This window comes from Drosophila tropicalis, unplaced genomic scaffold (genome assembly GCF_018151085.1).
Source record: "Drosophila tropicalis isolate 14030-0801.00 unplaced genomic scaffold, ASM1815108v1 contig_158, whole genome shotgun sequence".
Taxonomy (NCBI): Eukaryota; Metazoa; Arthropoda; class Insecta; order Diptera; family Drosophilidae; genus Drosophila; species Drosophila tropicalis.
The window spans coordinates 13,126,834-13,145,409 of NW_027172602.1; the positions used below are offsets into that span (position 1 = coordinate 13,126,834).

General features: G+C 38.7%; 1 protein-coding gene across 1 annotated transcript in view; it reads right to left on the bottom strand.

Moving 5' to 3' along the window:
• Positions 1 to 996, bottom strand: part of Ten-a (tenascin accessory) — a 250,355-nt gene extending 249,359 nt beyond the window's left edge. The window contains exon 1 of the mRNA XM_068295997.1: positions 980 to 996. The gene's annotated coding sequence lies outside the window, so the exon portion shown is untranslated. The remainder of the gene's footprint in view (positions 1 to 979) is intronic.
• Between the last annotated feature and the right edge of the window lie 17,580 nt (positions 997 to 18,576).

Consider the following 18,576-nt stretch of genomic DNA (forward strand, 5'->3'; position numbering starts at 1 on the left):
GACTTAACAGATACAACAGATCTATCGAAATACAAAACTCTTTGTGCAATCCTTAGAAAGTGCAGAAAATACATAACAAATAATTAACCAGTCGAAAAGAGATAGATAGATGCAGACCTTAAGTTAATCAAGGATATGTCCTAGTTGAGGAATGATTCTACATATATTGAATTGACTTTGCAGAAACAGATTCATAGGGGATATATATATACGTGTATATAAGTACGTACGTACGTATTCTGTTTTGCTATGCCAACAGACCTCAAAAACTTGTTGAATACTTTCTGTAGTACAATGTTAGGTAGACCGACCTCCACTTTAGGTTGGCTTTCAGCAAACAAATTTCGCTTAGAAACTCAATATCTATGTGTTCCTGAGTGCGTGTGTGTGTGCGTGTGACTAGTGTGTATTTGTGTGTTTTTTGGATGAGACAGTTGCCTCGCCTGCCTAAGCGCCTAAAAAGCAGACATAATTAGTTTATGCTGAGATTTTTGCCTACCGACCTAGCCCATTCCACCGCCCCTTTTTAGCTATCTCTTTTTATATATGTGTATCTTCTTCGTCTTCTATGGCGCGACACTTTGCTGCATTGGCAAGAGGTAGGGGCGGGGGGAATAAGATGAGAACAAAGCTTAAGATGAGAACGTTGCCAAGAAGCAAAAGCCAGCAGAAGCAGCTGCTATTTATTAGAACAAAAATGTATATTAAAGTCAACGTAAGCGAAAAAGATTTAAGCTAACGACTACTTAAAACAAGTCCAGTTTAAATATTTCAACTACTTATCCAATTCTAAAGTAATTCATTTTACTTTATTTCCATAAATAAATTTGCACTAAACTATCATTTATTCCTCGATAGCTCCAAAGGCTACGCTAAAGTCCAAGGAGTTTCAAAACTCTTTTGCAAGATGTGTAGAAATATGAGTTACTCTTTTCTTTTTTAACATTTTAAATGGCATATAATGTAAATTTGAACTTACTTTGGGAAGCTTTGTATTAGTTTGCATCATCTGAAATGGAAAATAATTAATTAGGTATTAATAAATAGTTTTTGAAAACAAACTTAATCATATATTAGTCTAAAAATAAATATATATGTATAAGAAAGTCACTTTTCTTTCTAAAATGTGGCTATAATTTTAAATATTAAACTGGGAATTGACTTTAGAGAATAATTTCAAATATATCAGATTCAAAAATATCTCAAGTACTTACGAGCACTTAAGTTAGATGGCAAATAATTAGCTAAAATATGTAAAGAGGGTATTTACCAGTTTAACTATTACAGACACCTAAATGTATGCTATATTACTGTCTGTTGCTGTGTCCCCCCATCTAACCCTGCCATCACTTTTTCATGGAATACATGTGGTGTGTGTGTGTTTGTATAGGTTGAAAAATCAAAATTTTACGCTCGACTACACATTTCTAAAGGCTACCAAAAACTTCCAAGAGAGTAAGGGCATTTTTCGGAGGGGGCGCTAAAAGTACAGAATGATATGGATATGTGCCATGTGTGTGTCTGTGAGTGTCAGTGTGTGTGTGTGTGTGTTTGCTTAAGTGCGTGTTTATGGCGCAATAAAACAGACCCTAACAGGCTCACACATACAAACCAAAAGGCAACCCAACCCTTAAACATAAAGCAATCGCTTCGGAGGCTGCTGCTGCTGTTGCTGCTGATGTTGCAGCCAAATGAAGCAACCAAATGGTAGAGACGAGAGACCCAGCCAGACGTATGTAGCAGCAAAGTCGTAGCCAAAAAGAGCAGCCAACGAACCAGCCATCCAGCCAGCCAGCATCTTTCCGCTTGTCTGCAGCGCATTTATGACTTTCTTCTCTTTGCCCCCACCAATACAGACAAGGACAAGAGGAGAACTAAAATGCATAGCCTGCATATAGGCGCATATATAGCCATATGTCTTATCATACACACACACACACACACACATGGAGGACATATGTATACGGTTCTGTCAAATGCCATACTAAACCGATAATCCAATCATAAGTTATAGTCAAATGAGTTTGCTCTTCAATAAATTTTTCCGACGTCAGGTTACTCACACACACACACACACACACACACACACACACACTCACTCTACTTGCTTGCATTTTGTTTGTCTGTTCTTGTTATTTTTGATTATTCTTACTGTGATTTGGGAACGTTTCATATCACACGAAACCAATTAGAAGAGCACAGAGAGCCGAGCCGAGCGCACTCCCCCAAAAGAAAAAACTAAGGTAAATTTCCTGCTGTTGGCCAGAAAACTTTGTCAGCCACTCAAATTTAACGTACTGCAACGTGTATATAGCGGGTGGTGATGTTGGTAGTGCTGGGCGATGATGATGATGGCAGGGCTGTAAATGACAGTCATTAGGTCTTTGTGGGTCTAAAGATAACTACATCCATGAGCATGTGTCTATGTGTGTATGTATGTATCTGCATGCAACACTTTGTACCTATTTTCATAACGCCAAGGGCAATTGAATAAAAATAGTTCAAGTGTGAAATAATGTGTTTGTCTACAACAACAACAATAACAGCAACTGAAAAGCAGAGTTAGATAGATAGTTAGTAAAAGAGAAAGATAGACAGTAAGCAATTCGACAAAGAGTTTCGACTAATAGTTTTTTTTTATTATACAAAAACAAATACAACGACTTTCATATACACTCCGCAGGCTAAGACTAGAATTGACAATTAAGCTGTATTTGGCTTAAACTGGTTGAAAATTAGATTTAACCTTGCAGAATATGTCAGCCTGTTGAATAGCATGTTATCATTATTAGAATTAATGTTTAAACAAATTGAGAATAACAGCTCAGCTTCATTTAATTGAGAATTGTTTAAAACTTGTTGCTCAACAGTTAAAGAGTTCTGCCAATTTAAAGACTTCTTTGGGAATATAACTTTTCTGGTAATATTTATTTTAATATGTTTATATATTCTTGACTTTCTTTTCTTATTCTGTTGTTTTTTTTTTGTTGGTTTGTTTACACTAATGAGCTATGCCAAGTGCCATCCATGTATGTATGTACATACACTTGCTTTTTATTCGCAACCAACTTACATAAATGTATTAAGTTTTATGTTTCGCATATTTGCTTGCAAGACATCTACATAAATAAATGTGTTAGCAGTTTGAGTGGCTATGTGTGTGTGCGTGCGTGTGTGGGTGGGTGGTGTATTTCAGTGTGAGGGTGTGTTTGGGTAGAAGTTTATTATTGAAAAACCTAATAAGCCTCGATACAGAGACAAGAGCAAGACTGTGTATGCATCTGTCGCGGGTATCCTTTGTATTGTCATTTGGCGACGATGTCGATGTCGATGTCAACGTCGATGTTCTTTGCGTGTGTGTGTGTGTAACAACTATTAGAAAGAAGTAGCTATAGTGGCAACAGGAGCAACAGGAATGCCAGCCTGCTGCCTGTCTGACTTTTGAAGTAATTTCATGTTCTTTTTTTCTTCTCGTTCTTCTTGTTTTTGCAGCACACACGTTCGCTGAGTGGTTCCAAAGGCTCTTGCTTGTGCACCACATTTTTGGCTCACAAACGTTTATGATGTCCTGCAATTGTCCTTTTAACAACGCACATGTGTATGCGGGTAAATGTGTCTGTGTGTGGTGTGTGTGTGTGTATTGTTCTTTTGTTACAACAATTTTTGCACAATTTCTTTTGTGCTTTGCACTGAACAGTAAGCGAGACTGTTGCTGTAGCTGGAGTGGTCCCTGGTTCTGGACCCAAGCTCTTTTCTGTCATAACTGTCGCTCTTCCAGTGGCTGCCGCCTAGCGAGCGCATGCAATTAGTGCCAAATGTTTCCATATTTTTCCACCAGCACACACGCACACACACATACTGACCACAGCATTCAGAGCATATTCACATACATACAACCAAGTTAAGAACCCAACAAACAACAGCAGCAACAGCAACAACAACAACAACAAAAAATGAGCAACATTTTCTCGCCCACCCAATTTTCATTGTTGCCAACACAATGGCTAAAGCGGAGTAGCTTTTGCTGAGAAGAAACCCCCACATATCGGTTATAGCCAAAATGCATATACTCTATCCATGCAAATGCATTTATTTTCAAATACATGAACGAAATGATATACAAATTTCAACTTATTAAGATTTTCAAGTGTATCGATGGTAAGCTTCTCGATAACTTTTACCTTTATATGGATCTATGTTATCGATAACCGCGAGATGCATAGATTTAATCACTTGCAGTTACTTCTTAGCCTTTGCTTAGCCTAAATGCTTAAACCCAATGTCATATTCAAATTAAAAAAGAACCCTTGACCTAACTAAATACCGTTTAAGTCTTTAGATTGCATTGACTAGCATCCAAAAGGGGCTGAATCGGAAATTATCGACTTAAATATCCTTAAACATTGATAGTTTACAAAATTCCCTAGTCACTTTTTTACTTATTGCTTAACGGATTTTCAGGGTATTGATGGTGGGTACCCAACAAAGTCAAAAAAGCCAAAAAAAACAAAAAAAACAAAAAACAAAAACAAAGTCGAAAAATATTCAATGCTTTGTTGTCCATGTCCGGACCGGGACTGAGACCGGGACTGGACCAGACCGGACCGAACCGGGTCGAAGTGGAAGTGCCTGGCTGACTGTGTAAACGGCCGTAACATTTTGCACATATCCTTTTTTTCCCTCTTGGTTTTTTGTGTTCTTGGTGTTGCCGTCATTCGACATGCCCCCCTTATGGTCCAGTCTGCTCAAATTGGTATGTATGTGTGTGTGTGTGTGAATGGCTGTGTGTGTGTGTGTGGTTAATTATACATTTTGCATACATATATAAGCAATGCATATACACACACATGATGTGTGTGTGTGTGTGTGAATGTTCACATATCCGATTTCGTATGGCGAACTGGCACCCGGACCTTTGTTAACAATATGCGTTCGAATATATGCCTTCCCTTCCTTTGCCCTTTGTACGTTCTCCTTTTTCCAGAGACCAGACTCTCTGCTCCTAGTAATTGTCGATGGTGCTTCTTAGCCTGACATTCCCTGGTTTAGGTCAAACATTGAAATTTCAATAGAAAATACTTTGGTGGAATTAGCCAAGAACTAAGCATTGCATATTGCACTTAAAGTTTTCGTAGCAAATTGTTCAATGGTTCTGCAATGGGTCTTCTTCTTTAATGTGATTTCCTTAATCCACCAGCTTAACTCGTTTACCACTTTAGTCATACTAAATGGGGATAAATGTTCAAGTCATTTAAATTATAATTGACCTGACACGCTTAAAGTTACTTGTCAATTATAGTTCCAGCATTTTTGTAGCTGTATTCTCCTATTACTTACATATTCAACATTATATGAATTAGTTGTTTCTATTATTTTGATCAAGGTCATTATTCATGTGCTGGCTTTCAATTTGTTTTATTTTGTCACGCATTTTGTGTGGATATATGCAGCCACCACCTTGTTTTGAAATTTCTCCACCTCCACCTCCTTGTCCTCCTGCTTCACCTTCTGCTTACACAAATACATACAAGCAGACATCGATTTCATGCCGATTTTCAGCATTTAGAGTCGTCTGTGGCATCATTTATCATGTGAAATGCGGCAGACATAACAGCCAATCAGCCCCTCAATAACGCCCTCTTCCCTGCCTCTCATTTTTACGTTTTTTTTTTTTTTTTTTTTTGTTTGTTGTGTGTCTCTTCCCAAATGGCGCCAGCTGCACTTGCATTTGCCTGCCTTTGGTACCTCCCCTAACCACCCGCAAGTACCTCTCTAATAAAAACAAGTGCAAATGCAATTTGCAAAACAACATTGTATGGCCAACAGGAGACTGAACCTTTTGGTATACCAACATATTTAAAAATCTCTTGTATAACATTGTATATGGACTTTTCGATACCCTGTACATGTCCTGTACATGTCTTTTGGCTCGCTCTATTGAGTTAAGGCCCATCACCGAGAACTTTTGAGAGATTTTTTGAATACATTGCCTACATCTTGATTAGCTTGATATACCCGTTTTAATCCACCCTTGTTTAGGGTATCAATAAATATATTTGTTTATGTGTGTGCATAGGTTTTTCCTACAGTATTTTGGTAATTAATAGGACATATAATGTACGATATATGTATATGCCCCTTCTGTCTCTGCTAACCCCACGGCCCGTTGACTATACGATTTTTGGTTTGGTTTTGCTGATGATTTAAATGGAAATAACAAATAAATTAATTGAGAACGGGCCTATCCTGTATACACATACAAACACATACATACGCATATCCATGTCCATAGGAAATGAAAGAAATCTGAAGAGAATGAGAAGATCCAGTCATTATTGCACCAATACACTTGCCGCCCTCACCTTCCACCATTCACCCTTACCCTCGACCCTCCACGACCATTTCTTTGCCCGCATGCATTGAGCCAAATTTAATTGAACGACCGCAAAACAGAACTTGCACTGACTTCGACAGGACATCGAAAACCGAAAGGAAGCAGAAGCGAGAGGAGGCCAGACAACTATTAGCAGCATCTCTGTGTCCAACTAGGGTCACAACTAAGGGGTGTGTATGTACATACGTGGGGGGTGGAATGTGTGTGCGGTGTTTGAGGCGTGTGCGTTTTGTCCATTTCAATGGCCTGCAAAGGCATAAAAGGCGTTTTTTATTGCAAAATATTTTCAAATGCAGCTGTTGCAAAAATATTTATTTGTATTTCCACATTGCCATGTAGATTGTTAGAGACACAGTTATGTGTGTGTGTGTGTGGGTGGGTGAATGGGTGTGTATGCGTAAACGAGTGTGTGAGAAGTCAAATGCTATGTACATATATATTATTTGCCGATATTTTCTAGTTCTCACTCTCTCTCTCTCTCTCTCTCCTCTCGTGTGTATGTGCATCGAAGAGAGATAAATAAATCATTTGCAAATAAATAAAGCAGGCAAATAAAGTGAAGTTTCCTATCCCTATACACATTAGGGTGGGTCAAAAAAAAAAAAGCGCAGCCTTAGAATCTACAAAGAATTCCAAGTTAGTTTGTTTGTAAACCATTTTCTAGCCTTCACTTAAAAACATCAACTACATTTCAGTTCTAGACTTTTCTGTTTTTAATTTGAAACGCCCTAATACACACTTGTAGATGAAATAAGCCTACAACCTTCATTGTATTCAATTGCTTGCTTTGATCTCTTTGTAGTCCATTCATTTTGCATCAAGGACCATCAATATACAAAAGTCTAGGGTCTTCAATATTTAGAAAAAATACGAATACTTCGGTACTTCTGCCTGGGAATCCTTAAAGTTTTGGGGATTAATAATTAAAGCAAGATAGTTCCTGTTTCAAGTTGATTGGGAATTCCTTTCTAAACACACCACAAAGTGTAATTTAGTGACAATTCGAAACGGTTTCCAGATGTGATAATCATTTTCGGGATTGTAGATAATATTTGAAATGACTTGAAGGGATCTTAACAATAAATATGCTTTAATTAACATTGGAGAAACTTAGTTAAGTCAAAATTACTTAAAGTGTCTTACGTAATATAGATTGGTAGATTGGGGGAGGTGGGGCGGTAGGTTAGGGAGCGGGCATATGGCGCAAAAATCGGCTGTTAAAAGGGCGACATAAATTGCGCATTAAAATCCAATAACAACAACAGTGATGAGTAGAAAATTAATTTACAAAACACACACACACACATATGCACTTGATGGGTTTATTGACGACGGACACTTTTATGGCTGACTAGAAATGTTTTTGCAGCAAAGTTCCCAGTTGGAGGGTTGCACACAACACAGAAAGTGTGTGAGAGAGAGAGAGAGAGAGAAGGAGACTGAGAAAGAGGAAGAGAGTTATTAATTAAAAGCATACATTAAGGCCAACACTCTTTCTCTCTCTCTCACACACACACACACACAAATCCAATTGCGTTTTATGTGCGGCCAAAACCCCATAAACCCCATTAAATCCCCCTAACAGCAACAGCAACAATAACAACAACAACATTGACCCGTTTTTAGATCGACTTCATCTTGACTTTTCTATGTAACTTTGTTGCTTACCCAAAAATCTGAGTACCATAAAACTATAGAGCTTATATGGATTTTGCGCCTCGTCTGTATACATATATGTATTTGTGTATGTGTGTATGTGTTCTATGTGGTGGCAAAACTATTAAGTCAACTTGAAAACTTGGCAATATTTCTACGATTTCGATTTAAGCATAATTATAATTAAAATTTTCCTTAATAACAAACACATCAAATGTTATAGCTTAAAAGGGGTGTCAAGGAGAGAGGAGGGGCGGAGTATCATTCTCTAACCCTCCTGCGACCCACCAATTGTGGTTTATTGTTGGAGTTGTTTCATACATCTGTCGGCTTAGGTTGCGGCTAAGATAGATGAAAACGAATTGAAATCATTAAAATGAGTTCAAAAATATATATTAACAAATTGTTTGATATGAAAATATTCTTAAATTTAGTGTACTTTAATGGGAATTGGCTTCAATGATGAATAACTCATCAATGCTCTGTCTTGCTCATTGTGTTTCAGTTGCAGTCCTCCTTTTGTACGTTGCACTAGGATACGTTAGGATCTTTGTAGATATCTGTTATGGTTTTGAGAGTCATGGAAACGCTGTCAAATTTCGATTTTGACTATATCAATACAGTTGAATGAAAAGATCAATGAGTTTGTAGGAAACTGGCTCGCATTTGGGGACAATAAATGTAGCATACTTTATTGCGCATAATTGCCAGTGTGACATTTTTAAAGCCATTTTCAAGTCACGATAATTTAAACTTTTTTGAGGCAATCCCAAGCCAGAGAACTGATCTCTTGCCACCTTCTTTTGCTGGATTGATTTTGTACGCCCTTTCGTTTGGTGAGTCTTCTCAAATCTCATTAACTTGCATTGCAATCTAATGTAGAAAATTGTATTTAGAGGAAAATGACAATGTTTTGTTGTCTGCCTTTTTGAATTACATTCTCGCTTCTCTCTCTTTATTGCTGTCTCTTTTCGTCTCCGTTTCGTAACTCGTTACTTTATCGCCTGCCTGGGATTGGGAACAGCAATGGGATTGGGATGATGATGCATCATTAGGTTGACTAATTTTAATTACGCCAGCGCCTAAATTGCTGCCATCATTTTAATAATACGCCGTGTCGCTTGCTGCGTCTGTCTGTCTGTCTGTCTGTCACTCAGTCTGTTTGTCTAACTGTCTGTCAGTTGTAGTCGTTGTCGTTGGCGTCGTCGTCGCCATACTGTCCTGCCCGTCTGTCCGTCAATCTGTTTATACCCAGTCTCTCAGTTGGTGTTAACTTTTGCAACGGCAACGGCAGCTGTTGCGATTGTGATGTTGGGCCTCATGCTCGTCCTCCTTCGCTTTGTCGACTTTTGGCCTCTGTCTCTGTGGTGTGGTGTGGACGGTGTGTGTGTGTGTGTGATACAGGGGGCAGGTGGCAGGGTAGTAACTTCTGCACAAAGCCAACAAATTATGCACTTACACACACACACACATAGTGTAACTGCGGCGCCATGCAGAAGGATGTGCTGGAGGCAGCACTTGACTTTTTTTTTCGTTCGTCCTTTGAGAACGAAAGCCTTGCCTGAGTGTCTGGTGCCTTGTGCCTTGGTGCGCCTTGCGCCTTGTGTGACTGCCTGGCTGACATCTTCTTACTCCATTTGGGCGCGCTGTCGTGTTAATTTAGCGCGAAATATTTGACAAGATGACGGCAGAGGAGCTCCTTGCCATCTCTCTGTCTCCTTCTCTCTCTCTCTCTCTCTCTCTCTCTTTCGCTTTTTCTTTCTCTCTATCTCTTTTGCCCTTTTCTGTCCCCTTGGCCTGGGTCGTTTGGGCATCCGCGAGACATGACGCTAGCATCGTCCTCGCCATCCGTGCCGTCGTCGTCGTAGTAGTAGTTGTCTGGCCCTGAACAATCCATTGCACATACTCACTTACTCACTTGCTTTATAAGTGCAACAGACACTGATATCGATTTATAAGATGTCACACACTCATGTCGATTGGATAGAAACAGCCATCAATTGGCTCTGATTGAAGAAGTAGGCGCCTTTCGCCCTTTTGCTAAGATAATGCTAGAATCGTTTAATATGCGAATTAATCGAAACCAACCAAAAATCGTTCACCGATAAAATAGGTGATAATCAGTAGATTAAATCATTTAGTTGCTCAAGACAATTTATCGTCGATATACTGTGACTCAAAAAAGAAAGTCTTGAATCTAGCATTTTGATCAGTATGCCAAGATATTTTAAGGATCAAAAAAAAAAACTTACTTCAGTTAAGTTGTCAAAGTATTTTCTGATTCATTACAAGTCTCGAACGATCAAAAGGCATCTCTGTAGATCTATAGAAAAGACGGGGAACAAGTATCAAATTGCAAGCAATCGAAGTGGAGACACAGACAGACAGAGTCATTTATAAAATTTCCACCCGAACGTGTTAAATGGCGTCAATATTAAAAGTTCAAATATGACGCTGACGCTAATGATGATGCTGCTGCTGCTGCTGCTGCAAGGACGAAGGATACATAGACATGGAGCGGTGAAGGAATGAACAAACGTTGAAGCTATTATCGTTGTCGCAACATGACACACACACACACACACACAGGCACACAGAGAGCGAAACGGAGACAGTCAGACACACACATATGCTTGGGTCCTTGGTGCTGCTCATCATCATCGTTCTCGTTCTCTTGCTTGTGCTTGTCCTTGTCGTCATTATTATCATCATCATCATCATCATCATCATTGTCATCGTCATCTCCTTTTTGGCATTAGCAAGTGCTTGGCGCGGCAACTTCTAATGGCAGCATTATAAGCCCCGACTCCCTACCCGCCCCAACTCTAACTCTCCCTCTGCCTCTCTTTGTTTTCTCCCTTTCTCTCTCTCTCTCTTTCTCTTGTGCCAAAATGAAAATGAAACTGTTGCAAAATCCCATAAAACGGCCAAAAAGCTTTTGTAAATGACGCCAACAGCTGTCGATGGCTGGCTGGCTGGCAAAAGGCAGACAACATCACTGTCGCCTCGTCCGCCCAATTTGCCAATAGAGCAGAGAGACCCCCACCCAACCCAACCCCCCATCCCTTAGCCCCACCTCAATTCACAAGAGCAACTTCTACCACAACTCTCCTTCTGGTCTACCCATCCTTTTCTCTATGTGTGCGTTTTTGGCGCGTTTTAATAAAGCGACAATGACATTTTATGAATTTTCCACTTTGTTCAGCCCACAACCACACGACCAAACACCAAGCCCCTCTTTCCCGCCAATATCGCCACACTCTACTCCACTTCACTCCACTCCACTCTATTCCAAGACTCTTCCCAGCCCGTCTCTCAGTTAGTTGCTTTTATTATTTGTTTGTTTGCCCCAGCATTTGGGTGCGGACTATGAGTGGGTGTGTATGCTTGTGTGTGTCTGCCACAAAAGGCGTGTCTCAGATGTCTCTTTGATATCCGATTTCATTTATAATTAGCTGCAAAAAAAGTTTACGGTTGCCCACATACCTTGAATTGTGGTTGGGGTTCGGGTCAAGCAATTTAATGTCAACTTGACAACAAGGACCTCAAAGGCAAATTGCCTAATGAACAGTTGGAGTTGGTCCTACTCTACGGTGCATGGTGCCCCTCTCATATTTCTGAATGAAATGAAACTTGTTGCAATTAGAGAGTGAAAAATCATTTAATTGATTCCAAAAAAAGAGTCCATTCTGCCAATGAAATTGATATACGACATTCATTGGCATTCATTCGATGCCTTAATGTGACAGAGTTCGATAGAAATGCATTTAGGCTTGTCCCATGGAATGACGTTTCCACTTAATAAAGTTTAAATCGATAAGGAAAATCAAAAAATTGCAGCTCAGGGAATTGTCAGTTATGGGGACCGAAACAAGTATTAACAAAAGGCCAAAATGTGATTAGAATGGGATGAAAAAGAAGATTTGACATTCTCTTCAAATATTTATGTGCATGTCAAGTGGAGCTGTGGCCAAGAGAGTTAGAATGCTGCAGAATTTTAAGTCCCCCAAATACTCGAGTCGCAATAGTTTTGTAGAGTCAGTGAAGAATCTATATCTAGATTTTGGTGGATGAAATCATTGTTTCATTTTTTGTCTGTCACTTTTCAGGGAGACAGTTGATTGTTTGCAACACATTGTACGAAAAAAGAGTTGAATGAATGAATCCGACGAAGTGATCGGTATTCATTTAGATGGCAATGCAAATGTGGATACGATCGTAACCAGAAGCCACTAAAGATCAAGGGAATGGTTATTCTCAGGGGTAGTAGGTGGTACAAAATGGAATGGCGGAACGCCGAGATGTTGGAAAGGCTGCCTGGTCATATTGTGGAAGAGAAATTTCCTCAACTTGTTAAGGACTACAACGAGCAAGCAACGAACAACGGAAAACAAGAGGAAAACTGATGAAGTAAAATTAACCTTATTGTTTATAACAAAACAACTTTGTGTTTTATCTTTGTATCTTATGGATTTCTCTATTATTATTATTTGTTTTTGTTTTATTGTATGTAGTTTTGTTTTTTCTTTGATTTTAATCAACGATTTTAAGCTGTAATTAAACAAACCAAAAATTGCATGACAAATGAGTGTGTCAATCTCTTTCCCACACACACACACACACACACACACACACACACACAGGGGGAGGAGGAATAGGGGAATGTATACAGACACATTTCCATATTTAATACCCCAAAGAATTTAACACATTTTAGTTCAAATTAAATATTTAATGTAACAACAAATTGATATTTGAATTATTAAAATACAAAATAATGCGTCGACAGGTACAAACACATTTGTATACTCATGTATGTACGTATGTATGTATATGTAAATATTCATCTGCTTTAGGGTTGATAAGAAATGTCAATACATTTCACAATTCGATTGAAACTACATAAGTTAGTATTATGACTTGAAACATTGAACGATTCTCCATCAGTTAAAGGATAATTATTGATTTCAACAACAAAGGATTTCTTAAAAAGTCAGAAAGCACCCAAATCTGTAAATATATCCTTCCTCTGGTATTATAGTTTCTTAACAAAGTCAAAAGTCCATGAAAATATGAGTATATACCCATAACTTGGGGCAACCCTAATAGCCACACACACATACATATTTATTTATATAAAAATATGGATATACATACATATGTATGTTTGATTTTAACAAACAAATTTGCACCTGACCTGCCGGCACTTGGCATTTTTGTTTTTATTTTCTTTATTTGTTTTTTTGCTATTTGCATAGCGGAAATATCAGCGACAAAGTTACCAAAATATTGAAAACAAATAAAATAAAATTTGCATAAATAAAATGCTGATGCTGTTTTTTTTTTATTATTATTATTATTTTGTTTTGTTGTTGCGTGTTTTAAATCCCCAAAGCACAACAACAAATTAACAACAAAAAGCCAAGCCAAATGCAAAAACCAATCAGAGAGTGAATGAATTTGCCTCATGGTGAGTATTTTATGCTCTACTTTTACGTTAACAGCTGTCGTTCGAAAACTCACCTCACGATCATTTGAATGCCGTTGCTCTCTCACTCAGTTTTGTTCTCCTCTTTGAACTCTGCTCAAAAGCAGAAAACGCACATTTTATTCTCAATACTTTGATTGACTTTGCTTTTGCAAAAACAAAACCACGTAAATCATTTTGCGCACTCACAGACAAACACACACACACGCGCGATCCTTTCAATACATGACTGCATCGGCAGCGGCATCGGCGTCAATGTCAGCGTCGGCGTTGGTGTCAGCGTCGGCGTTGATGTCAGCGTCGGCGTCGATGTCAGTGTCGGTGTCGATGCCAGCGTCTGTGTTAGTGGCGAATTTCACAAGCTTCTTTTCTCACAAGCAAAAGTAAAAATTGATATTGATAAATAATTGCACACACCGTTATTAACTTTTGAAAACACATTGCATTAACTCTTTGCCGTTGTTATTTGTAAACCATTTTTCGATATTTTATTAATATAACACAAAAAAAAAAAAAAGAAACTGAAAAAAATACTTAACCACACCGAGCATCAGCAAGAAAATGAAGACAGAAGAGAGAGAAAAATTAATGAGCGCTTAACAGAGCTACATGTGCATGTTAAATTTAACAGAATGAGAGTAAGCTTTACATGTTAGCAGAGCGCGATCCTAACGGAATCCTCGTCTTGATGTTGCTAACATTAGAGATGAGCATTTGATCTGATCTCGATAAAAACAGCTCATCAAGCTAGTGCCAATTAATATTTACAGATATTATTTGCACAAACTGGCTTGCAAAGTAAATGTACCTCGACAGTCATAAAGATTGACAATTGTTTGCCATAGAGCAGCAGCGGCGGTAGCGGCATATTGATGGGCTTTAGTTTATGGCCACATGCAATGCGATTAAAACCAAATCTTTGGCTGGATATTCAAACAAAGCGAAATGACAAAAATAATTTCAGAAAAAAGCATAAACGGGGGGGATTACGTATGGGTACCTAGAAAATGATCAGCAAACAAACTCTTTGAATGAAATTCAGATAAACTGCACAAAAGTTTAGAATGGTTCATTTCGTATAAAATCAACGAGTTTTAAATTGATCAATAATTGAACCTTTTAAGTCTTATCAAATCAAAATAGCTACCAACAAATTGCTTTGCAATCTTAAAGTAGTTCATAAAGCTACGACTTCACCTGCCTTTATGGAGTATGTAAAAAAGAGTCGTCGAGGACATCTTTTATCGTTTACCTTTTTGAGAAGGAACAAAGCAATCGGAAGCAAAACGGAAATCAATGGCAAACAAAACGCCTCGCTGAATGCAACTACCAATAAAAAGCCCAAAAACATGGAAAAAAAAAAGAAAACCCCAAACTCAATGGCATTCTCAAACCGCCCCCTTGTCACGCCTAGTCTTTTCCTCCCCCAGCCAACCAACCCACCCACTCCAGCCACACCGGCGATGGGGATGGAGGCGTCGTTGTATTCCTGTTCCTCTTCCTGTTGCTGCTGCTGACAGTTTCTTTGCTTTTGGTCGCGTGCGCGAACGCGAAAATTAGGAAAATATTGTTTTGCTTTTCATTCTCTTTTTTTTTTTACGATTTTTTCATTTATTTTATTTTTTTTTTTTTTTTTTTCTAGAGGATTTCAATTTCAATTTCGTATCAAAGTAAAGTCGGTGGTGAGTGGCAAGTTGTGTCTGGAGAGGGGGAAAAGGGAGAAGAGCAGCGCGACAACAATGAAAACAATCCTCAATGCAATTTACTTGAGTTGTACGACTTTTTGATCTAATACAGCTTGATAATATCTAGATAGTTTCTACATTTTAATCCCAATTCCCAAACTCTCATTTTTAAAAACTTTCTAAAATTATGTCAATACTTGAAAGGATTAGGGTTTTCCAGAAGAAACTCATTTTTAAATAATTTATAGATATTTCAAATGAAAATATAGAAAACGACCAAAGCTATCCCGATCTGTAATCTCGTATAGTTTTAGTATCTCTGGTTAAACTCTTTAGGTCTTAGGCCTTTTACTGAATTCCTTATTTTCATAGGGATCCATTTAATAAAGTTTAGTTAACTTCACTATGCGACGGTGACCTGACCCCGATTTGTAGATGAAGCTATTGCCGAACCACTGATTGGTAGTCTCAGACATCAAAAGTTAACCGCATTACTCCCTCTCTAAGCCATGAACCAAATAGAAGTAAATAAAAACAAATCGTGTCTGGAAAAAAAGCGGTCCAACATCCATTTAGTGAGAGTGACTCTGTCCCAATGTCATACCCATTCCTTGACATGTAGCAATCGCAATTCCCCATTCTTTCCTCCTAGGACCAAGGACCAGGACAAACGGCCTCAGTACAATCTTTTTTGGGGTTTTTTTCTCGTGTTTTTTTGGTTTATATTTTTTTGGTTGTAGTTGATGTTGTTGTTTTAAATCCATTAGGATATGACAACCCCTGCTTAAATTCAATTAAATTGTTTTCTCTTTTGGGTTTACATTTCTTGGCAACTTTATAATTGTTTCATGTGTTTAAACCACTGCCAAAAAGGACGAAGCTGGCATACAGGGGACCACGGGCGCAAAGCTAAGAAGCAGCATAAGAAAATAAACTGGCCAAAACCAGAACCAGAGACAGAACCAAAAACAGAAAGAGAAACACAGTCAGAACTTGAACTCGAACAGAGCGGAACAGAAAGAAAACGAAGTTTTCAGTAGCCTCAAGAGATTTTCTTCATTTCGTTTATTTTCCGTACTTTCTGTTTTCCTTTTTTTTCATGTATTTTTGCCTTTTCCTGGCCCTGGCACTCGTTTGGTTCCCTTTTCTTGGCTTTCCGTCTGTTTTTTTTTTTCCAGTTTGCTGATGTTTTGTAAAACAATCAACAAAATCAAAAAAGAAATAAACAAATAACCAAATGCCAAGAAACAAAGCAAATTGAAAAATGAGAGTTGAAATTTGTGTGCGCTACAATGACAAGGAGTACCTATTTAAAGGATGTGTTCCGCCTTTTGAGTGAGTGAATGACAATCCGCAGGAGTGATTAGATCAGTCACATAACCTCAGTTTTCCAGTTCTCCTTAAACTAATTGACCTCTCGCTCTTCTAAGTCTATTTCTCTCAATCTTTTACTTGTAGTCTCGCTATTCCATGATCTGCTCTTCTAACTTTCGTTCTTCTAAGTCTCGTTTACGCAGCTCTCGATTTTAAGGTAGTCCTTGCCTAGTCCTTTTTTCTAGCTCTCCTTAGGGCTCTTGTTTGTTTGCCATTCCAAGTCTTGTTCTTCCAACTCTCGCTCCATCAGTTCTCGTTCTTTAAGCTCTTGTTGTTTGCTCTCTCGTTTGTTTGCCTCTGCTTTTATCTGGCTATCTTTTTCATGCTTTTGTTCTTCGATCCCTGTATAATTTTACTCGCTGTTTCAAAGAAAGAACCAATAAGGCCCACTGTAGCGTATAGTAGTCGAGTAAATGTACTTCTAGTGACCATGACCCAGCAGACATTTTGTGTTTTAGGCAAACTTGTAGATAGATAAACCTGCGTCCTGTTGGGTATACATATTTGTTATAGCAAAATTTCGTCTTTAACCTGAGTTCGTTCAGCTGGTTTTTATGGACAGCCATCTTCCATATTCCACGTCCCGTTTGCAACCAAGCGGCTCGCGAAATCTCAGCCCAAGTTTCACTCCTGCCATTCATTTGACTCTCCCACACCTTTCAGCCTTACTCACTCTTAACAAATTGAGAAAAGGAAGAACATTTTTCCATGTGGTAACGGTGACTGTTACGGTGACGTTAACGTCGTCGACTGACGGACCAGAAAATAAGCATTCACAATCACCTTCCATTCCAGTCGAGCTGTCGTGCCGTATCCTGTCCTGTCCTGCTCTGTCCTTTCCCTCTTTCCCAGCCGGTTGATGGTTTTGGCGTATGCGGTAAATGGTGAGGCCGTAGATGTTGGTTTTCCCTGTACTTTTGCTTACTTGAGAGTTAAAACTGGAGTTGGAGAAAATGTTACAAATATTTGAAATATTTAAAATAGTACCCAACACACACACACATGTGTGTAAAGTGGAAAGGGGAGGAAGAGTATTCTGTGTGCGTCTGTGGCTAGCCTGTGGGTGGACCTAAAAGTTTCTCACCGAGACCTTTTTGCATTATTAATGGCAAATTTCAATTAGCCTTTTCCAGCGTAAACGGCATGCATGTCTATAGCCCGACATCTGATGGTAAAGGTGGTGAACCGGAGATGAGATTGAACAATCAGTGATTTCAATTTGTACGGGAAATGACTTCTAAAAGTTTTTAGAAACCAATTTGAACAGAGTTCCCAAAGGCAGGGTCTATTGAATGGAAACTTCTCAAATTTTCTGTAAGATCATAATATAAAGATTTACTGAACTTTTGGGAAATATTTTCAGATCCTAATTCATGTTTTTAGTTCTGTTTACAATGTGTTTTAAAATAGTTCGAATTGAAAAGTCGTTTCATAAGTTGGTGAAAGTTTTAAGCAACCCTCTGGCTTGGTATGCCAATTTTTGTCGTGTTTCATTTTCCCCGTGTTTCTTCTGTTTTCTTTTTTCTTTTTATTGTTAAATTTATGTGTGTGTGTGTATGTGTATGTCTGTGTGTTTTTTGCTTGTTGCCTTTTGCGTTTGGCATACAAGTCAAAAGCGGAAAGTCAATTCCACAAGCTGCCTGCTTGTGTGCACCTGTGGACATATTTTAAAGCTGAGTTGGCAGAATGAGCCAACTCCCGATTTCGCCAACCCACACACACACACACACACACACATACGGCCCACCGCAGTCCTGACTAACCGCTCCATAACCAATTTCATTTTTGGCTGAGAGAGAGAGAAAGAGAGGGGAAGGAAGAGAGAGAGACCGGAGGTCGCCAAGCACTTCAAGGCGCAGCAGGAATATTTTGCATGCCAGAGTATCTATGGGTGTGTGTGTGTGTGCCTACATGTGTGTGCAAAAGGTAAGCACTTCCGTTTCCGCTTTCATGTTGTCCGCCCTTGCCAAATATAAACA